This window comes from Piliocolobus tephrosceles, chromosome X, assembly GCF_002776525.5.
Source record: "Piliocolobus tephrosceles isolate RC106 chromosome X, ASM277652v3, whole genome shotgun sequence".
Lineage (NCBI taxonomy): Eukaryota > Metazoa > Chordata > Mammalia > Primates > Cercopithecidae > Piliocolobus > Piliocolobus tephrosceles.
Genome location: NC_045455.1, coordinates 79,351,424 through 79,375,147, shown reverse-complemented (window position 1 = coordinate 79,375,147; position 23,724 = coordinate 79,351,424). Strand labels below are relative to the sequence as shown.

At 42.1% G+C, this 23,724-nt stretch overlaps 1 protein-coding gene and 2 pseudogenes across 2 annotated transcripts in view; 1 reads left to right on the top strand and 2 right to left on the bottom strand.

Annotated features, from left to right (window-relative positions):
* SMAD9 (SMAD family member 9) overlaps positions 1-11,634 on the bottom strand; it is a 74,720-nt gene extending 63,086 nt beyond the window's left edge. Inside the window, exon 1 of one of the 2 annotated variants that reach the window (XM_023208829.2) lies at positions 11,475-11,634. The gene's annotated coding sequence lies outside the window, so the exon portion shown is untranslated. The remainder of the gene's footprint in view (positions 1-11,474) is intronic. The other variant, XM_023208830.2, reaches the window with a different exon arrangement.
* Positions 11,635-13,911: 2,277 nt separating this feature from the next.
* Positions 13,912-14,280, top strand: LOC111540406 (annotated as a pseudogene).
* Positions 14,281-17,754: 3,474 nt separating this feature from the next.
* Positions 17,755-18,556, bottom strand: LOC111540432 (annotated as a pseudogene).
* Positions 18,557-23,724: the final 5,168 nt, after the last annotated feature.

The window sequence follows — 23,724 nt, the reverse complement described above, 5'->3', positions numbered from 1 at the left end:
TACGACACACAACTAAATATATGAATATTTGAAGTTCATTTTAAAAATACATTATCATCTCTCCTGAATTTGGGCATACTGTGGCCCAGAGGAAGGGACACAATAATTGCTTGAGTTTCATCTGATAAAATAGTCAAAAGGAAAAACAAAGAAGTGAAAATAAAAATAAATTAGCAACTAAATAACTAATTATGGTGGAAGGAGAAACAACACATACAAAACACAAACAATCTCACTGTAAAATCAGAAACTCTCCAACAACAGCGTGATTTTTTATATAAACACTGGATTTCACATGAAACCGAAGGCCATGACTAAAAGGGATATATGTGGCCCAAATGAAGACTCTTGGTTTACCAGGCAGCCTTGTGCTCATGGTATGATGTACTACGGTAAGCAGATGTCACAGGAATTTATACTTAAAAAGCCACTTGGGAAGCCTTGGTCTACGTTTACTTACATCTCTGAGATATAGTTCTCTTGGCCACTCGTACAGTTTGAATTTTTGGCTAGAATGTTTCTGTTGATTGGATATCATTTTTAAAGTTTCACTGGAGATTTTGAATTGTTTTTTAAATTAAAGAGACTAGATACAGTTTTTATTGCTGCTCGTTATCACTTCTTTGGAAGACAGAATCACTATTCCATTGCCTGTTTGCTATGTAGTGAAAGGAAGTAGAATGGGCATTAAAGCAGCAAAGAGGGGAGTCTAAAGGTCATGCCTAATAGTTTGGGTCACTTAAGGTAGGTTTAGAATGCTGTACGTTTTTGCATGTGAGAGTTTGAATATTAAGATCATTATTTAAACATTTCAATGGTAAGCCAACATAACAGTGATCAAAGAGAAGGCCAACGCTACCTTGTAGAGATCACGGTGTAAGTTTCTAGTATTGCAACTTACATTCTTTACACATATGTAATAAACTGTATATAATTTACACACACACACATATAGTCAGCATATTCTTGGAAACATTGTATGCCACCCCACAAATGTGTTATTTTATTATTTAAGTTTGGAAGGCCCACAATTTAATGCTTCCAGAAACAAGAAGCAACATGATATAATGAGTAAAACACAAGAATGGAGGAAGAAGACTCCAGTCTGAGTGCTAGTGCCATCACTGTCATCTTCAATTAATCACTTCCATACTGTTTCCTCCTCTGTAAAATGGAAACAACAGTCACTACCCTTTGTGCAGAAGTACTGAAGGTATGTGAGATAAAGCAATTTAAAAACTGTAAACTAAGATAATATTATTGTATACTATCAAACAACACTTCTGTTTATTCCTCCTGTAGGCTTCACTGTGGGAGTTAAAAGGTGCCAAAAAAAAAATTGAAAACAATCTCTTTAAACTAAAATTTAACTACTAGTGACTCCAGGATCCTCAAATGCACTGTGTTGGAATGCAGAGATGGAACCATAGTGAATATGAGAAGAAGGAGGGATGAAAACACAGATCACAGAGGATTTGCAGGGCAATGAGACGACTCTGCCGGCTACTACCATGCTGGATACATGTCATGATACACCTTGTCCAAACCCATGGAATGTACACCACCAAGAGTGAATCCCCCAAATTTCCACTCTGAGTAGGTATCCATACATTTTACATTTAAAAGCCCACTAAATATCATAAGGTGGGATTGTGAGTTGATGCTTGTAACATCAATTTCAAATAAGGCTGTTCGCAATCTGGCCTCCCCAGACTACATTCCCAGCCTCATCTCTTTTCACTCCCTTTGCCCATCCCTGCCTGTCCAGAAGGCCCCTGTGCAGCTCTATCTTTCCTGCTCCTCCTTTAAAACAGAGCTGGAAGCCAACTTCCTGGAAACCTTCCCTGGAGGCCCCCAGGCAACAGCACCGATCAGTTCTCTGCTGCTCCTCTGGGCTTCCACAGCACCTACCATGCACCGTCACTCACAACAGCACGTTACCACACTTGAATTCCCAGATTTGGTAAGTGTTTTCTCCAGAGATGCCTAGTCTCCTACCAGGCCACAAGCCAAGCCACACTGCAGTCTGTACTGCCTAACTAGCATGCAGGAGACCATCAATAAATGTTGAATGAATGAAAGCAAAATCCAGTTTTATCAATATCATTAACTATTGTATTATTATTATTATTATTACTATTTTGAGACAGGGTCTTGTTCTGTCACCCAGGATGGAGTGCAGTGACATGACCACGGCTCACTGCAGCCTCAATCTGCCAGGCTCAATAGATCCTCCCCCTGCAGCCTCCTGAGTATCTGGGACTACAGGCACACCCCACCAAGACCAGCTACATTTTTAAAAATATTTTTCTCATAGAAGGGTTTTCACCACGTCCAGGCTGCTCTCAAACTCCTCCCCCGCTTGGCCTCCCAAAGTGCTGGGATTACAGGTGTGAGCCACTGCACCTGGCCAACTATTGTATCATTAAGCCCCATGTAATTAACTGAAGTTCTAACCTAAAGCCCATTGCTTTACTAACACGATACAACAAATTTCTTTGAAAGACAGAATTATATAATGCATTCCCTACTTCCTATGCATAGTCTATCTACTTAAGGTAATATTATATAGAGCATAACCTGTCTGTGAATACTTGCAAAGTGTTAAATGGCTATAAATAATCTTTTTCATATATTTTTTTTAATGATGTGTGGGCAATTTTTAAAATTTTATAGATGTGTGTGTCTCGAGGAAGGCTGTTTCCTGGCAAAAGGCTGCCTGGGGGGTGGAGTTCATAAACTGATAAAGAATCACAAACAAGCCGTGTTATGAACTGCTGTTCGGGAAAGCTCAATTTTATTTTTATTTTTTGAGACAGAGTTTCACTCATTTCCCAGGATGGAGTACAATGGCACGATCTCAGCTCACTGCAACCACCGCCTCCCAGGCTCAAGCGATTATCCTGCCTCAGCCTCCCCAGTAGCTGGGATTACAGGTATGTGCCACCATGCCCAGCTAATTTTGTATTTTTAGGAGAGACGGGGTTTCTACATGTTGGTCAGGCTGGTCTTGAACCCCCAACCTCAGGTGATCCACCTGCCTCAGCCTCCCGAAGTGCTGGGATTGCAGGTATAAGCCACCATGCCCAGCCGGGGAAGCTCGGATTTTTATTTGCTAAAGAGAAGAATGAAGCAGTGGAGATGGTGTGTCAACTGCTTAGCTAGGAGTTGTGGCCATTTAAAAGCACGCACACCACTTGAATTTGTCTTTACTCTTCCAAATACCCCTTTGATCATGTGATTCTTCTGTTCAAACCATTTAATAGTTCTCTTGACTACGGGTTAAAATTGAATAGTTCTCCTTTGCCTACAGATTAAATCCAAATTCCTTGTCCTTCCTTCCACCTCACCCTACAAAAACCAACCTATTTAGGGAAAAGAAAGGTGGGGTCATTGAAACCCCAACATATTTAGGGAAGTGAAAGGTGGAGTGGTTCAAGTATCAACAATGAAATGAACACTACCCTAGCAGCTGAGTATTTCCAGATAAGACATGGTCCCTTTCCTCTATAACATTATTGAGAGAGCAATCGAAACACATTATTATCAGACAAGTAACGGCTGCACTACTACAACAGTTCCTAGAGGACTGTACTCAAGGTGGTCTGGAGGCCCCTGGCTGGCTAAAAGGGTTGGATGGGGTTTCCTATAGGACCAGCCATGCAAACTCACCCTTGAACCAGTAAAGGACAGCAGGGAAAAACAGGAGGAAACTGTACAAAGGCTGGGTCCTCCTCCTGACAGACTGAGTAAGCAATGAAATTCCATGGCCTAGGGATGTTCTCAGCATCTCTAAGTTCTCACAAGGACTTCCTGACAGAATCTCTTCCTGTTTATGTCTCTTCTATTCTACCTCTACCTTCTAGTTTACCTCCCAAATCCCAAATGGGATCATTCTCATTATCCTTGACAAGACTGACTAAAAATTCACACACAGAAAATACGGAAGTCTGATCAGGAAAAATACAGTCATCCCCAGGTATCTACGGGAAAATCAGGCCAGAATGCCCAGACAGCAAAATCCAAGGATGCTCAAGTCCCTTGCGTAAAATGGTATATTTGCATATAACCTACCACATCCTCCCTTATACTTTAAATCATCTTAGCTTACTTACAATACCTACTATACTGTAAATGCTATGTAAACGGTTTTTATTTTCATCTTATTTTTAATTTGTATTATTTTTATTTTTTTCCTAAATATTTTTCATTTGCAGTTGATTGAATCTGTTGATGCAGAAGCCACTGACTCACAAGGCCAGCTGAATAGAGAAATAAACCCAAATAGATTACAGTTTGGGGAGGTAAGACATCTTACTACTGGAGAAATATTTTAGTATTTGCCTCTTGATCTCTTTCACGCTAACTACGCTATGAAACCCTGGAGACTGGGATTTTATTTTCGTCACTTTATTTCGTTGTGTAGTCCCCAGGGCCTGTTCTGGGGCCTCATAGGCAGTGTAGATATAATAGGCACAGAGTAAATAATGGTTGAATAAATATCCTATACAAGCCCCATAAATTTACATTTTCCACCTTCTAAAGTGATTCCTATACCCACAAAATTGCAACACTTTGAAACTCCAAGATATAACCAATACAACTTTAAAAAAATGAAGTGTATTTAGAATATCTTGCAATAAAATTAGATGTAATGACAACAGAAAGCAAGTAAAACTGCCACTCCTTTGAAATAATACTAACTTGTCATTATTTGCAAACACAGCCAACACCTAATGACTGCTCTGTGTAAACATATAGTCAATAAGCTGAAAGGGAAGCTTTTAGGTCCATAAAAACATTTGTCTTTGACAAATATTTTATTCAACTCCTATTCCTAAAAATAAAATTCTACTTCCACTAGAAAACAAAGAATGACTAAATGCATAAACAAGAGAAAGAAAACCACATGAGACCTAAAATCTTTTTAGCTTAATACATTTTTCATCTTCCATATTCATTACCATATTCAATCTTGGCTTCTAATAATCACTTATATCATTAATAATAATCACCCATATCATCAATCACTGGCGGTCTTGCTTTATGAACAAGTTGTGCTCAATCCTGTGTAGTGATTTGGAAACTGGAATTCACTTTCCCCTAGAAACAATGTCATGAGTGCTGATGTACTGCCCTGGCCAGCTCACTAGGATCCTCGTAACTCATAATGCAGGTGCCTTTCATACTGCTAACACTAATTCAATTATGTGATGTCCACTTTTGGCATCTGCCAATCTGCTTTCTGCAACACCCTCTTTCCATACTTAGGTGCCTCGAACTTCTCAACAGTGCTACTGCCCAAGCCTTAAAATGACTTACTCTTGGGCAGGGCGCGGTGGCTCACGCTGTAATCCCAGCACTTTGGGAGGCCAAGGCGGGCGGATCACGAGATCACGAGATCACAAGATCAAGACCATCTTGGCTAAGACGGAGAAACCCAGTCTCTACTAAAAATACAAAAAATAAGCCGGGCGTGGCGGTGGGTGTCTATAGTCCCAGCTACTTGGTAGGTTGAGGCAGGAGAATGGTGTGAACCCTGGAGGCGGAGCTTGCAGTGAGCAGAGATGGTGCCACTACACTCCAGCCTGGGCAACAGAGTGACACTCTGTCTCAAAAAAAAAAAAAAACAACAACACTTACTCTTCCTTCCTCAATCCTTCTCTCAGCCAAACTCTGTGATTCTCAGCAAAGAAAGGAGCAAGATGAATTCATGAACTTATGATGAAGTGTACAGATAAGAGATGTTAAATGTTCTGCCACAAAGTGGGAAACTGATGGAATCTGTGAATCCCTTTCTGTGTTACCATTAATTCCTGAAATGTGGTACTACCAAGTCAGTTAAATTTAGATAGAAGAATTCAGAAAGCAACCCCTGGCACTTCAGTTGAATGCTACCATCCATCAAATGCTTCTTAAAAAAGATCTGCAAATCTGCTGTAAACCTTCCATAGCCCATAAGTACTTAGGACAAAATCCTTTAGAACGACATTAACCACTGCACAATTACTGCATTTTGTGCAAACAAATCAAAATACACAGTAACCAAAGTAAATCTATATTTGATAGGCTTCTAAGCACTTTAACAGATTAAAAGTAAAAATTAACAGGCTATATGGAAGAAGGTATTCCATAGATTAAAGCAGTGATTTAAGGCAAATGGCCCAGTCTATCTAGGGATGCGCTTCCGGGGTCAGTGAGTTCAGGACGTGGCTACCTCACAGGGTTCACACTTCCACTACTTGCAAACTCTAAGTCATCAGAATCCTCAACTCAGAATCCCCAACGTCACCAACACGTTTGAGTGGCCCCAAGACCACATGTATGCTGTCCAGATTCCTTCGTTTAGTGACAGAAAACTGGCAACTGGAGTCCTAGAATGAATGGACATCCCTGGCACACCCAGTGCTTGTAAACTGAAGATTGCTTTTCACAACTGCAGCACCAAACTCTCCCTGGGACTGAGGAGTACATGTTTTCTATTTATAGTCCCTCAGAATTAAATATGAAAAAGAAAAGGAAGTGATCAGATACTAAGTATTAAATTTCCCCAAGGGGAAATTCACATAAAAATAATCCCCACCAGTGACATCAGCTAATCAGAGCAGCAAAGAATGAGACAGAGAGAGATTTGGATATTTCATATCTAAAAAAGAGGAACTGAAAATTGTCATTATAGGAGAAAATCAGAACTACCTATGTCTCCTTTACAATTATTCTCTGGGTTAAACTTTTTTCTTTGAATTAAATGTGGGCTGGGGAGTGAGGGGGAAGAACCATAATCTCTTCAGTGCTTATGATTTCTAAAGTGTTACAGCCTTGTGCACACACACATCTACCGTCCTTTATCTATTTATTTATTTTTTAAACAGAGTCTCACTCTGTCGCCCAGGCTGGAGTACAGTGGCGCGATCTCAGCTCACTGCAAGCTCTGCCTCATGGGTTCACGCCATTCTCCTGCCTCAGTTTCCCGAGTAGCTGGGACTACAGGCGCCCGCCACCATGTCCAGCTAATTTTTTTGTATTTTTAGTAGAGATGGGGTTTCACCGTGGTCTCGTTCCCCTGACCTCGTGATCTGCCTGCCTGGGCCTCCCAAAGTGCTAGGATTACAAGCGTGAGCCACCGCACCCGGCCTACAATCCATTTCTTAATATTTGTGCATTTAATTTTAAATTCTGAATTTAAATTTTATATTGGAGTCGTTTTGATTCTTGAAAAATGGGTTTTGAGTTGATTAGAGCTTCCCAATTAAAATGGTACAATTGAATATATTATACAGGCATGATATTTATAAGCAAATTCTATTTTTTCACATCATATTAACTTTAGTACTGGATCATTACACAGAACATGATATATTTTAAAAATGAGAGTTAGTACTGCTTTCTATAACAGAATGACCAGGCACAGAAAGGAGATTCAGCCTCTGACAAGGCTGATAACAAGATCCTTTATACACCCGATGTGAACAAAGCAGCAGCTCATCTCAGTAGAAGTCTGCTTTCCTTTTGTGAGCATAGTTTGAAATATATACACTAAAAACAGTATCAATTTTTATGCGGCTATGGTGGCGGGGGGAATCAGCATATCGTGTTAGCAATTTTCTGTGGAATCACATTAGTGTTTCATTGTGGTAGCCATATCACATTAAAATCTGTTTTTCTACTAAATGGCTTCCATTGTGTATTTAGTGAATCTGATATGGAAAATTGCTAATGCAATAAGAGTATCATAGAAGCTTTCCTGACTGTAGCTCAGCCACAATATTCAGAAGCAGCAGGCTCTCAACTGGGCTGAGGTGATTTCAGGCCTCGTAACAAGTCCTCAGCTCAGATTCAACACCAGCTTCTTGAAAGATGGACCTTATCCTATGGATGAAATGCTTTTACAGATTTTATTTCAGGAGGGACCAAGGGTTCAGTGAAAAAATGTGTCATGTATTTGTTGTTATTTTATAGAGTACTATAAAGGGCACTGTGGTCCACATTTAGGGAATAAAAAAGGTAGATGAAACAGTCCCTTCCTTCCTGGATCTTGTAAGGACGGTCTGAGGGGAAGAAATAAATTAGTCTATGAGTAACTTAATACAAGACAGACAAGAGTTGAAAAGGCAAAAAGCCACAGGCGCTCGAAGAAGGACATACCTGGGACCAGGGTCATCACAGAAAGTCCAGTGAAGGCAGCGCCTGAACAGGGCATACAAGATAAAGAAGTCACATTCGAGGATCTGGTGGGAGGTGGGGAAGCTGGGAAGGCCTCAGCGTGGGGTAAAGGTGCACAGGAGAGGAAAGCCAGGATATGCGTGGAAACCAGCATTCGCTATTTTAATTGCAGCATAAAATAGGGAAAGACTGGGAAGATAAGCCTGGAAAAGTGGTCTTGAGTCAGCCTAACACATAAGGAGGCCGACACTAAAGGAGAGCAGAATATAAGTCAGGCAAGTGCGGCTGAGGTGTCACCTCATGATTTTGGGGTAGGAAGTGTCAGGATGAAGACCAACAGGCAAGAAGAATATCCAGTTTTCATGGGTATAATGACTTCTAATGCTAACAGATATCTTGAAATCCTAACAACTTTAGTTGACACAAGTTTCTTAAGAGACATAACTTACTGGAATATTTATTTTAAAAGGTTAGTTTATTACTAGGGGATAATTGTTTATTTTTTTTAATGTCCTTACTTAGGACACGGACATTCACCAGGATAACATGAAACATTGTGAAAATGCTCACACTATTATAAGTACTTAAGAATTTACTGTTTGCATTTTTTTTTTTTTTTGGCTTTAGAATAACTTTTCAACTCACTAGCAACAGTAACCAAGGAAATATAAATCCAACAGCCTAAAATTACAACTATTAGAGAAGATTCATGGTTTCAATGTACTGCTATATTTACTGCTTTATTCTGGACAGTTTCGCGTTTTTTAATTCCTCTCTAAGTGTCCAAACAATATACAGAAAATCTGCACTAAGCTTCGTTAAAGCTTTAAAACTTAGCATAGTATGTTTGGCACATCAGAAAAACCACATATTTGTCATAACCTTTACCTTCCCTTAAATGAGAGTACATCCTGTGGATAAGGATTACTTCCCACATATTAAAGCAGAACATGATGAAACTGCTGTCTTATTTATTACAGAGGGAATGTCAGATATAAACTAGTTACCTTAATGCTATAGCGATCATTTATGAAACACTATCCCTCCAGTTTGGCAACGCATATTGCACTCTCATTAATCAGAATTAAACTATTTGGAAAATATATTGAGTATTTTCATGCTGACATTGAATATTTTCATCTTCCTTAAACAATTTCTGGACAGACTTTTTTCCCTCCGACTGACCATATGATTAGTAGAGATAAATAGTGTACCAGTTGTTTATTATGTATGGGTATCTTTAGTAATGTTTCATTTAAAAAACAAAATAAAACTCTTCTTTCTCATCCCATGTCTTGGGCAATCAGAGATGCAAGAGTTGACATCTGTGAATATTTTCTGATTACTCATTAACTAGGAAAATATAAGTTAAAAAAAGATTTTAAAAGGAGAAAAGCCAAATAGTTCATGTTGACTTTGAAAGACTGATGACAAAGATGTGGTAATTCTAAAGTACTTAGAGGTTTAACCCAAAATTTGTTTACGTCTTTGATTTTTAGTAAACACTGTAGATAAAAATGAGTTTGTTCAGATCAAGAGTATGTTGGCATTCCCTTAAGCATAGTTTGAAACCACAGAGCTCAAGCATAAAACAGCTCTGACAAAGATAACCAGTCAAGCATAAAAATGGGAGTTGGTTGAGTCAGAATACATTAAGAGGCCGAAGGCTGTCTGGTAGACAGCTGTCTTGCCATCAGCGAAGGTGATTATTGCCACTAAAAGTTGTTTTTCGGATACAGTACTTGAAATTTCTGTCATCTTGTATTTAAAATGCTCCTTATTTATAAAGCGTCACATCCTTTTCTCATCTGAAGCCTCCTTGGATAACCACAAACCTAAAAGCAGTCTAAAATTGTGTTGATGCTTTCCTACAAGCACAGGGAAACTCATTTATTGAATCTTTGTCTATTTGGAGTTGAGAATGTCTTTGGCTTTTATTTTAAATGCCTTCTTAAATATAGATCACTATTTTTAAAATGTAAACATCCAAAGGCATTCATTTCCTCACACTTGGAGGAATGCTAAGGCAGGAGATATGCTTGTAGTAGTCACATTTCACTTTCCCAGACGGATGCCACAAACGTTCCGCTCAGTTACTGCTTAGGAGGCAGCATTATTAAATGCCTCACGACTTGACGGTCAGCCTCCACGCTTCTTGCTAACCTACATTTCCAAAAGATCATCCAAGAAATCCGGCAAGCCACCGAAATGGTACTAGTAAACTGGATCCATCCAAAGCACTCCACACAGTGCCCTTGTGGGTGTGTATCTCACTGTAAACTACTGGGTAAAGAATTTACATACAATTTTATCCCCAAACTCGATTTGTATCATTTGTAGGTTACTTCTCAGGAGTACCCACTCCAGCCCAGAAATCAGTCAACGTAGTATTTCCAAACTATTATTTCAAATGTCCACGGTCAAGGGCGGGAGGAGGAAGGAATAGTAACGGGAAGACTTGTCAGCGATTAGCCATCCATAAAAATGCTTTCCCCGCGCTCCTCCTTCCGATCACAAAGCTGGCGTCAGGCAGTCTCCTGTATCTGCTCCCCACCTCGCCCCCTCCCCTCTGCGGAGAGCTGGCATCGAGGGGCGGGCCAAGGAAAAGACAAACACCCGGGCTCCGACACAGTCCAAGCGCGAGCCCGGAGACACTTGAACAACATTCCTAACTTTTTTCTCACTTCGCATGCCTCAAAGGTAAGCAAAGCAAAAAGCCTACGAAACAGAAGGCCAACGAGGCCAATGCGGCACTGGCGAGTTTAAAAGTGGCCCCCCAAGAGTCACAATGACGACCCCCGCCGCCCCCTCTGTCCGCTGTCCCCGCTCTCCAGCTACAACAAGCGACTCCTCTGGCGCCCATCCTAGTCCCTGCCTACGCCCCGGGCCCCAGCTCCAGCCCGGCCGCCGCCCCCGCCGCAGGACGAGCATCCCCTGACAGGTCCCGGGGCCCGCGGCGCGGGCGGATGCAGGCGCAAGGAAGGCGAGCGGCGCTGCGGCCAAGTCCCCGGAGCGGTCCCCTCCGGCTCCGCGCCCACCCCCACAAGACAGGCCCCACCGAGAAGCACCGGGACGGCGAGCGCCAGGAGCCAAGCCACACGCCGAGGAGCCTCCCAGGCTGCCCCGAGGACGAGCAACTTAACCCTCCACTCAACGCGCTCACACGCACGCACACAAGCAGCGCGGCCGGGGAGGGCACGTCTTACCTGTCCCCGCGGTGCCACTCATCCCTCCCCCACCCAGGTCCGGCGCCCCCCACCCCGCCCCCGCGGTGGTCCCCCGGCCGCCCGCTCCGAGCGCCGCGCACTCACTGCCTGGCTGCGCGCGCCCAGCGCCTGCAGGGCCCGGCGGCGGCGGCGGCGGCGGGGACCGAGACAGCGGCTGCAGCGGCGGCGGCGGCGGCGGCGGCGGCGGCCCCAGCCGGCGTCAGTCAGACTGGAGCCGCGAAGCCTCATCGCCCGTATTAGTGCGCCGACCTGGAAAGCGGCCAGGGAGCCCTGCTTGCGGCCCGCCCCCGCCCGCCGCCGCGCGCTCTGGCCGCTCCGGGAACCGCAGAGGAGGGGGCTGCGCGGGCCCGGCGGGGGGCGGGTGCGAGGCCGGCCCCACGGCCACGTGCGCGGAAACTCGCGGCGCGGGGCTGGCGAGGGAGTACACCTCGCAGCGGTCCGCCCCTGGGTTCCCGCCTCTTCCCCACCCCCCGCCCCTGGCTGCCCTCTGGGTCCCCCTGCGCGACCCCAGGCTCAGCCCCTGCCGGCGATCCCGGCCTGCTGTCGGGGGTGGGGGGGGGTCCCGGGGTGGGGTGGGAGCCTTCTGCCTGCGTGGGTCGCCTCGCGTCTCTCCCACCCCACTTCTGAGATTTCTTGCCAGCACCTGGAGCCCGAAGCCCTAGAAGGGTTGTCAGCCCAACAAGAATATAGATCACCCGCCCATCAGCCTGGAGACCCTTCTGAGCTGCTGTTTCTCACATGTTTCTGGGCCCTGATGTCCTCTCACTTGCCCTGTTTGTTCCTGATTTGCTTTTCGGAGTAAGGGGATCCTGTCCCCATTGCCAGTGACAGAGCAACTGGGCTGCACTGGCATAGGCACAAGAAAATATAATCACTCTGGGGGTGAGTGGTGGTTGAAACGACTCATATAATTATGTGGATTGTAATTTCCTTACGCATATTTATTTGCTTAACAACCCAGCATGTGAGATATATTATCTAATCTAATAGAAGATACAAATTTATGGGCACACACAATGTTACTTAACAACTTTCTCGTCTCACGGCCTGGCTGCCCCCCAAGTAGCCTGCCTCTTAAGGTCACTGTGGACTCCTGGAACCCACTCAGAAACGCCACTGAGGAGGAACCACTTCTTGATTCCCCATCAGCCCGTAGCTCCTCACAGAAAAGGCATTTGCTGCAGGGGTGAAGGTGGAATAAAACCACACAAGGGCAGTTTTCAGTTTGCTCCTGTGCGCAGGAAAGTCATACCTCCAATAGGCCCCGATAGCAGCTCTGAAATATAAAGCAAGGCCTTAAATTTAACTGCTTTTTCTAGTTCTCAAAGCACTGCACTTTCTTCATGGCAGATGGCATTTTTGCATTATTATACCGTTGTAGTTGAATGGTGATTTGTTTAAAACAACATTTGCAGCAGAACCTTAAATACCATGCCTTAACCTCAAAGTCTTCTTTCTGCATTGGCCCAGATACCCCTGCTCCTGGCTACGTGTTGGGTTTGAGATCGTCCTGGGTGAGAAACACCAGGAAACAGCGGAACTGGTAAGGGCTACAGATTATATTTTAAGGATTATGCTGGTTGTAGACTTTATTGCCGGTAAACTAATTAGGTCCTCAGAATTGATACCTTGTGGCTCAAGTTTTTTTAAATTAAATTAAGAAAAGAAATGGTCCAATCACTATCTCAGTTTTCTTCTCGTATATGAGCATAATGCGGAGGACACAATGCAGAGAAAAATTATAACCTCTGCAGCGCTGGCTCATGATTCTGGCATGGAGTCTTTTTCAGTTCGCGGAATTCTCTTGACTCTTGGCAGGCCTTTGATTTAGAGGATGTCTAGTCAGCTTTTTTCTGTACGTTCTCATTTACATATCAGGATATTTCTGCATGATGATGACTTTTTCCTGCCTAAACATTAGTCTGTCACTGATAGAATTCCTGTCATGTATTCCTCAAGGCTAGTATAGAAAGTTAATCCATTCCACTCGAGAACAATAAGATCTGGTGAGTTCCAAGAAGGAGAAAACACTTGGCCTAGTACAGAAGGCGCAGTGTTGACACTCCATTTTACAGAAGCTGACTGTCCTGGTTAATGGAAAGCTAGACTTTGCTTTATCGGTGATTTTTTGATTGGCTGTGGTTTTACTGGTTAACAGAACTTCCACCAAAACATTCTGTTACGGGAATCATATGAGAGGAGAGAGACTCAGTCAGAGGTGGTGATTTGGTAGAACCGCCAGTGAAATTTTGGTTCAGGACCTCAAAACCATGGCAAAACTGAGATCTGTTTTCTGAAAGATGATAAGGTCTTGGCCTAACATGAGCTCCCTCAGGCTATAAAACAGTGGTAGGAAGGGCAGCTTCCTCACCCCAAGAGTCGATTCTTTGCATTTGCCATATACCCAACATAAAACCAGATTGTGGTCTTTGAAGCTGTCCCTGAAGTGACAGTGAAGAGAACCGGGCGGCCCAGAACCCCCATGCATGGAGACTGATCCTGCAAGAGAAGGGAGTTCATCATGGCGGATGACCTAAAGCGATTCATGTATAAAATGTTGCCAAGTGTTGAAGGGCTCCACGCTATTGTTGTGTCAGAGTTGGAGTACCTGTTTTAAAGTGGCCAATGATAATGCTCCAGAGCATGCTTTGAGACCTGGTTTCTCATCTACTTTTGCCCTTGCAACAGACCAAAGGAGCAAACTTGGACTTTCAAAAAATAAAAGTATCATCTGTTACTGTTACACCTACCAGGTGATTCAATTAAATCATTACCTTTGGTAGTGAGTTTCATAGCCAGCAGCAATGCCAATACAGGACTAATTGTCAGCCTAGAAAAGAAACTTACTCCATTCTTTGAAGAATTGAGACAAGTTGTGGAAGTTTCTTAATCGGACAGTGGTTTCAATGTGTACCTTTTCTTAATTATAACAACACAATGTCGATCCAGCAATCTTTAGACGGCAGTACTTTTATCCATGTGCTCAAGAAAGGGCCTCTTTTTCCAACTTATACTGAAGAGCAAGCATATAGATAAAATTTATGGACAGGTCGATTGTTATATTTTCTGGGGTAGGGTCTTTTCTTATTTAGTGAGATCTGAGGATACCACAAAAATGGTTCAGTCTGTCACAGCTCCCATGGAGTTAGTCCAGCCACCAAATATGGATGAGATTCTATTCCGTGGATCAGAATCAAACCGGTACATTGATCCACTTGAGCCGTTAAGTGCTCTCTATTGTACAGTCTGCCCAGGCCTGCAGAATGAAGCCGATTTTTTTATTGCGAATAATAATAAGGAGATATTTTTCTTCAGATTATGTTTTATTTATTCACATTGAGTGCGAGGAACGTAAAATGGCTTAGTAAAAGCAAAATCAGTACAATCACTAACTTTCCTTTGTACTTATTATTTTATGGTATAGATGAATGTTACTGATTGATTTGATTCTTCTCAGAGGGTGCTGCTCTTTAATGAAAATAAAAATTATAGCTAATGGTTTTTCCTCAAACTCCGCTTCCTTTAACCAATCAGTGTTTTAATGTTTGTGTGTTCTTTTTAAAATTTAAATGTAATTTGTTACTGAATTCTGTTTCCAATATTAGCATCTATGTAAACATGATAGTATAACCATTTTTTCATAGTGAGTATAAATAAAATAGTATTAAAAAATAAAAAAACAGATTGTAACAAAGTCTGTAGTCATCCATGGATGCAAAGATTCTGCTTTGTACGTCTCTTGTACCTTAAGTTTGAGCTAGCATGATAATGTTTCCAGTCAGAGTAATAACTAGGAATCAAAGCCTCCACACTCCTCCTACCTCAAGTCTCCTCTCTAAATTTTATCTGTAATTCTGTCCTGATGCTGCAGTTTTTCTGCCTCCCATTCGGACTTTCCTTGAAAGTCATCTTTCATTCCGTAATCATTATTGAACGCTTTCCTAAGTTCAAAAACCAGGCACCCGAGTTAACTATATGAACACAGAGCACTGGCCCTTAGTAAATGCAGCCTAAGAGAGAGAGATACGTACCAATGATTATCTCACAACTTTGCGTGTCACCATAGGGGAATGGGCACAGGGAGGTGTCAGGCAGGTCTTCACAGGGTAGAAATTTCAGCTCCAACTTGAGAAGAGAGCATGAACACCTACTGTCCTGCACCCCCTGGGCCTCCACCCTGCCTCAGTGGGTGCAGTCCTGCAGGTGCCGGCCTCACAGCAGAGTGTAGGCTGCACTTCAGCCTACTTGCCACCCTGGCCTGACACTGACGCAGGCCCAACTTGTTCAATCATGAAGGCAGAATGCCTGCTATGTGCAGAATTCCCTGAGGCTTTGAGTAGAAAAGCCTCAGTTTTCCTAGGAGAATTGTCAAACTAGTTGGGTAGATAAGAAAAATAATGTTAACGCGGCAGTTCGTCACCAAATACTTTCTAAAGGATTGAGACAAGAGAGCGATGGACTGTCTTGACTCAGCAGTGAGGATCAGATGCTGTTTCATTGTGAGAGTCCCCCAACCGGGAACTGGACTGGCGCTTCCCACACCTCCTCTCATTTCCCTCTCACGACCTCTCATGGGAGAATTATCATCTGCATTTTACAGTGAGGAAACTGAGGGACACACACACTATCCCTTCCAGGCTGCCTGACTCCAAAACCCAGGTATTTACACCTCATTGTTGTCCTGGAACTTGAAGTGGAGTTGAAAAGTGATGCAACATGGGCAGTGACGTCCCAGGAAGAATAATCTACACAGGCTAGAAGGTGGACGGGGGTGAGGGAGAAAAGTTTGTAGAGATAAGAGGTAAGGACACCAATTGGGAAGCCATTGCAACCATCTCGGCATGATGTGGTGGGCATCTGTGGCATTCTAGAAAAGTAAGGAAGAGATGCACTTATGCACACTTTGAAGAGATAATCAATACACTTTGGCCAAAAAAAAAAAAAAAAAAATGGACAAATCAAGGGTCGAAGGTAGAAGGAAATGCTACCTTTAGAAGAAATAGGTACTATGAAGCAGGAAACTATGCTTTGGGGAAAAAATATAAAAGAAAATCACCCTCCTCTTCCCACAATTGTTCCTAAAATGAATTTACCTTTTCCCCCCTCACAGCAGTATCATTACATGAAATTGTATAAACTATGTTTATGTTTGTTTTGACTGGCTCCTCTGTAAGAAGGCTGGTCTTGCTCACTACTTGTATCCTCACAGCCTGGAACAATGCCTGGCACATAGTAGGTGCTCAATAAATATTGGTCGAATGACTGCAATGTTTAGTATGTGGTGAAAAATATTAGGAAGTAATTAGAAGAGAGATGTGGCTTTGCCTTTCTGAAGGGAGCGATTGCTATGCAGCTCCAGCCAGCTGTGGCCATGCGATAATAATATCATTTCAAGAGATAACAGACATCCAGAATTTTATGGAAAATCTTACAACTTAAGATAGTTTTTTCTGTCACCCAGGTTGGAGTGCAGCGGTGTGATCTCGATTCACTGCAACCTCCACCTCCCGGGTCCAAGCGATTCTCCTGCCTCAGCCTCCCGAGCAGCTGGGACTACAGGTGCATGCCACCATGCCCAGCTAATTTTTGTATTTTTAGTGGAGATTGGGTTTCACTGTGTTGATCAAGCTGGTCTCAGACTCCTGATCTCCAGGTGATCTGCCCATCTCGGCCTCCCAAAGTGCTGGGATTACAGGCAGGAGCCACTACAGCTTAAAATATTTTGCAACCAACTTAGATTTTATTGTGAACCAAGTTCGGCTAGCAATTTGCAGCCTCTGGGTTTCACTTCTCTTTAAGTCCATTTGATCTCTCTTTTTGTTCTATGAGAGAGAAACAATAACTAAGGTTGTGAAATCAATCAAATTAGAGCTTTTCGTCCTGGGAGAGAACAAACCCTTTCTCAGACTGACACAATATTTGGCCTTTCTTCCACCGTCAGACTTCACAAGGAGGGCTGATATTTATTTCTTCTTCCTTGCCATCCCACCCTTCCTAATTTCACCAAATCTGGCTTTTGTCTTCCGCTGTCCACTGTTTGATTTCAGTGCTGTCCTAATATTCTTAGAGGTCACCGATGACCTTTTAATCATTAATTCAGTGTTTTGTTGACTATCATTCTTTTTTAAAAATTTTTGAAATGCACCTTTATTATTTCAGTTAAATTCATGTTGCTATTGGAGTTAATCAGATTTATTCATTTATTTAAAAATTTGCTTAGTAATATGTTATTTGGAACCATTTTAGGGACTAGATGAGACTGACTTTTTTTAATGTCTAATTTTTTTTCCTGCCTCAGGTTTATTTGTACAAATAGCACAGGAGAACACCAGCCCCATCTACACGGCAGCCTGGGGGTGTCGCACTAGTCCTCTGTCCTCACGTTGGCAGACAAAGATCTCCACTCGGAAGCCTTTGTAGGGGGCTGGGCACCTTGGGAGCCTGAGCTGGAACTGGAGCTGGAGCTGCAGCCTGGACCTTGGTTTGTTCCTTGGCCTTGGCCTTTGGCCGGCACAGCCTGAGCTCCTGGGCAATGACGGCACGAGCATGCTTCCCAAGTTTGGGGTGGGCAATGTAGGCAAGTCAATTGGGCTTGCGGCTGACACCCCTTGGGATCTTGGGCTTAACCTCCTTGGGCTTTAGGAGGGCCTCCATAGCCTCGGCACGTGCACTCATGGCCTTGACACTTTTGGCCTGCATCTTCTTCAGGCCCTTCTTGTTGTGCTTCTTGGCAAAGCACATGTTCCTCAGGAACTTAGGGTCCACCCCCTTAAGAGATTGTATCGGCCGGGCGCAGTGTAATCCCAACCCTTTGGGAGGTCGAGGTGGGCGGATCACGAGGTCAGGAGATCGACACCATCCTGGCTAACATGGTGAAACCCTGTCTCCACTAAAAATATAAGAAATTAGCCGGGCGTGGTGGTGGGCACCTGTAGCCCCAGCTACTCAGGAGGCCCAGGCAGGAGAATGGTGTGAACCCGGGAGGCGGAGCTTGCAGTGAGGCAAGATCGAGCCACTGCACTCCAGCCTGGGCGACAGAGCGAGACTCCGTCTCAATTAAAAAAAAAAAAAGAGAGATTGTATCTTTGTGATCGGGGTTTCTTGATGCCATTTCTGTGCCATTTTCGGGACTGGTTGTGTGTAGTGTGGTTCTTGGACTTGGACATGTCTGCATCTTAAGCCATGGCTTCCTGGAACCAGAAGCTAATGTCTTTAATTTTTTTAAATGTACGCTTCAGTAGTCTTAACAATTATCTTGCAGCAACAGATGTTTAGAACTTTTTTATCTTGCAAAATTGAAACTCAATGTCTATTAATCACTAATGCCCTCTCCCCCAGTTAGAAACTACCTTTCTATTTTTTGTCTCTGCGGTTTTTGACTACTTTGGATACTTCATATGAGTAAAGTCATACAGTATTTGTCCTTTTGTGACCGGCTTATTTCACTTAGCATAATGTTCTGGAGGTTTATCCATGCTGTAGCATGTGACGGGATTTCTTTGTTTTTTTAAGGCTGCATAATATTCTGTTATTGCATATATATACCATATTTTCTTTATCCATTCATCAGTGGACATGTGGGTCGCTTCTACCTTGTGGCTGTTGTGAAAAAATGAACATAGGCGTGCAAGTATCTCTTTGAGGTTCTGCTTTGAATTCTTTGGATATATATTCAGAAAGTGGATTGTTGGAGCAAACAGTCATTCTGCTTTTAATTTTTTGAGAAAACTCCATATTGTTGTCCACAATGGCTGCAACATTTTACAGGCCCACCAACAGTGCACAAGGGTTCCAGTTTCTCTACGTCCTTGCCAACTCTTGTTATTTTGTGTTCTTTTGATAGCGACCCTCCTACAGGGTGCGAGGAGATAGCTCGTTGTGACTTTGATGTGCATTTCTCTTATGAATAGTGCTGTTGAGCATCTTTTCATATGCCTGTTGGCATTTGTATACCTTCTTTAGAGAAATGTCTGTTCAAGTCCTTTGCCAGTGTTTTATTCTGTTTGTAATTGTGGTGGTTGTTGCTGTCGAGTTGTAGGAGTTTCTTACGTAATCTGAAGATGACCCCTTATCAGGTATGTGGTTTGCAAATATATTCTCTCATTCTGTAGGTTGATTTTTTTATTCTATTGAATGTTTCTTTTGATGCACAGATGTTTTTTAAGTTTGATGTTGTCCCATTTGTCTATTTTTGCTTTCATTGCTTGTGCTTTTGATGTCATATTTGCTTCTCATTCTTGATACCTCTGCTGCCCTTAACAAACCCAGAAAGATTTTTAATAAATTAAATCAATAAATGAATGAATATGCCATAAATAAAAAAGAACAGAAAGGCTTCTACTTAATTAAGTGGCAGGACTTACTCAACAATCAACCCCCAGTTGAAATTTCACTTGGGATTCCTCATAGAGTGCTCCCTCTTCCCTCCTTGCCTCATTAGTGACTTCCCTTCCTCTGCATCCCAGTTTAAGTGTCACATCCTAGAGAAGCCTTCTTGGTCTTCTCTGACTTAGTCAGATCCTCTGTTTTGTAATCTTGTGTGGCCTATATCTCTCTCATTCATAATCAACACTGTTGTTCCACATTGATACATATTTAACTATGTGATTAATATCTGTCCCCTTTCATTAATTATAATATCAAAAAGAATGATGAGTGTATCTGATTTTGCTCTTATTTCTCACAGCTAAACCTGTGTCTGGCACATAGTAAATGCTCGTTAAATACTTATGAAATGTAGGAAGATTTACCATGAGTAGAAGAAGAGAATAGGGCAATGAATCCTGGGCTTGGGCTTGGGTTTTTGATATCCCAGGTGCAGAGCAATGCAGAAGAAAACAATGCCTGCCCCTGGTCTCTTTTTTGGAAGACTAACAGTAGTGTGTGTGTGTGTGTGTATAGTGAGGGTGAACTGGGTGATGATGCATGTTCATAGAGAAGTGGCCGGCATGTTAAAGGAGCTGAAGAGACAGAGTATGATCCATAAAACTGACGTCCACTGTAAGGGTGAAACTAAGGCTTATTCTTATTTTCACATGGGACTTAATTAATTGATGGTATATATGGCACAGACTCTAGTCCCATCATAATGGCTTTTTTTACATTTAAATTTTATTTATTTCATTTCTATATATATTTGTAGTTTGTGATGGGGGTGTTTGATTCTGTGACACGTGATCCCCATAGAACTAAATGAGCCCCATTCTTTTTGAATAGCAGATATTTAAGTTAAAGATAAATTTAATTTTGATTTGGAAGCTGTGCAATACTTTCTGAAATAAAAGGCAACAACCTAGGGAACCCCAGAATTATAATTGGGGTTTACCACTAATAACGGGTAAAACAAATCATTAGTTTAAAGCCAAGTTTTTGCCTCAAATTGGCTAGAAAAATTCTCTCCTTTCCTTTAAAGGACAGGCTGAAGCCATTAGACAGCAAGACCCCTGCCTGTGTGCTGTTTCTCTGAAACGTGCTAATTTTTTCCTTGTAACTGTGAAGTGATTAACACGTTGCCTTTTTGCCATTTTCATGGTATTATCATCGTTATAATGGCTAATAAATCTATGCTTTCCAATCCACACACTGCTCTTTCATTTAATTTATAGAACCCTAAGAGAAATTAAAGAGATACTCAGAATACTTTAAACGATAATAAAAGAGTATCTCTAAAAGCATTTTCTATACACATAAAATGCTTTATGTGCACACAGAATCTTAAACATTTGACCTATAAAACCTAATCACTTTTCTTCCTTGATGATGTACTTCTTTGTTCACATATCATTTTTTAAAATTTTTATTTTTAGTTCTGGGGTACATGCACAGGATGTGAAGATTTGTTACATAGGTAAACGTGTACCATGGTGGTTTGCTGCACCTGTCAACCCGTCACCTAGGTAGTAAGCCCAGCATCCATTAGCTATTTATTCTGATGCTCTCCCTCTTCCCACCCTCCCTTCACAACAGACCTCAATGTGTGTTGTTCCCCTCCCTGTGTCCATGTGTTCTCATTGTTTAGCTCCAACTCATGAGTGAGAACATGCAGCATTTAGTTTTCTGTTCCTGTGTGTGTTTGCTGAGGATAATGGCTTCCAACTTCATCCATGTCCCTGCAAAGGACATGATCTTATTCCTTTTTTTTTTTTTTTTTTTTTTTTGAGACAGTCTTACTCTATCACCCAGGCTGGAGTGCAATGGCGCAATCTTGGCTTACTGCAACCTCCACCTCCCAGGTTCAAGTGATTCTCCTGCCTCAGCCTCCCGAGTAGCTGGGACTACAGGCACCTGCCACAGTGCCCAGCTGTTTTGTATTTTTAGTAGACAAGGGGTTTCACCATGTTGGCCAGGTTGGTCTTGAACTCCTGACCTCAGGTGATCCACCTGCCTTGGCCTCCCAAAGTGCATAGGCTTGAGCCACCGTGCCCGGCTGATCTCATTCCTTTTTATGGCTGCATAGTATTCCGTGGTGTATATGTACCACGTTTTCTTTATCCAGTCTATTGTTGATGGGCATTTGGGTTGATTCCATGTCTTTTCTGTTGGTTCACATATCATTTAATGAGTCTTAGGTCTATTTTTTAGGCCTTTGTTGACAATAGTTAGGGGCCAGGTGCAGTGGCTCCTGCCTGTAATCCCAGTACTTTCGGAGGTCGATCACTTGAGCACAGGAGTTCGAGATCAGCCTGAGCAAAATGGTGAAACCCTGTCTCTGCAGAAGAAAAATACAAAACTTATCTGGGCTTGGTGACGCGTTCTTGTAGTCCCAGCTACTCGGGAGGCTGAGGTGGAAGGATCACTTGAGCCCCAGGAGATGGAGGTTGCAGCGAGCCGAGATCTCACCACTGCACTCCAGGATGGGTGACAGAGCAAGGCCCAGTCTCAAAAAAATAAAAATAAAAAGAAAATGGGGATGGAAAAGTTCATTTACAGGAGGAATAGGATCAGGAAAACTATTATACAACATGGTGACTATAGTTAATAACAATGTATTGTATACTTGAAAATTGCTGAGAGATTTTAAATATATATATATCACAAATAAATGATAAGCGTGTGAGTTGATACATATGTTAATTAGCTTAATTTAGCCATTACATAATGCATGCGTATTTCAGGACATCATGTTGTATACCATAAATATATACAATTTTTATTTATCAATTAAAAATGAATAAATTTTTAAAATAGACATAGAAGGAAACAAATCCTGATACTTATTTGTTCATTAGGTTTTGCATTACTCTTAGAGTGAGAAGTCTGAGTAGAGAAATAAAGTCTTTTTTTTTTTTTTTTTGAGACAGAGTTTCACTCTTGTCACCCAGGCTGGAGTGCAATTGCTCGATCTTGGCTCATTGCATCCGCCAGCTTCAGCCTCCCAAAGTGCTTGGATTACAGGCATGAGCCACCATTCCCGGCCTGAAATGAAGTCTTTTAAAATAAAGTTGCGTATAGAATAAGATAGGTCATAAACACATAAATAAAATATGAGATAATATTCTGTATTTACCAGATACCAAAATATTCTTTCTGATATGTACATGTGTGTTACTGCACATTTTCATAAAATTTTAGTTTGTAAGCTGACGCTCATATTATTTACTTTGCTTATCACTATAACCCCATAGGGAAGCAGCCCACATAATATCTCCGTCTTCCCAAGTCATAGATAAGAAAACTGAGATGCACACAGCTTGCCTCACTGGAAAAAGTCACATAGTAACCAATTAGTATCTATCCCCAAAACCAATGCCTGTCTAGAGGAAACTATGATGCCCAAGAAACCACATTTTTAATGAGATTATATTTTCCAACATATATTTCTTATGTGAAATATAAATAAGGTTCAATGTTTTCATTAGAAGAATTTTTATGGAGTGAATGTAAAAAAGTGAAATGTAATATGGTTGCCACTAAAGCTCAGCTATAATAGACTTACTATTAATAATCAGAAAGGTGAATTGCAGGTGTTAAAGAGGGTAAAACATTATATGGGACTAGATTAAACTGAGGGTTTTAAAATTAAAACCTCCATTTGTTTTTCTCTTTACATAATCAGCCTGTGGGAAGAGAAAAGTAACCATAGTTGAAAACATTAGTGGGCTTAAATCTCACCTTACCTACATCTGGAGTGGTATGATAATCTGTCCTCTCCTGATTAGGGCTTGTATTTGATAGGTTCTTCTAATGCTCCCTTTATTGTAATTTATTTATTTATTTATTTATTTATTTATTTATTTATTTATTTATTTATTTATTTATGAGATGGAGTTTCCCTATTGTTGCCCAGGCTGGAGTGCAATTGCACAATCTCGGCTCACTGCACTCTCTGCCTCCT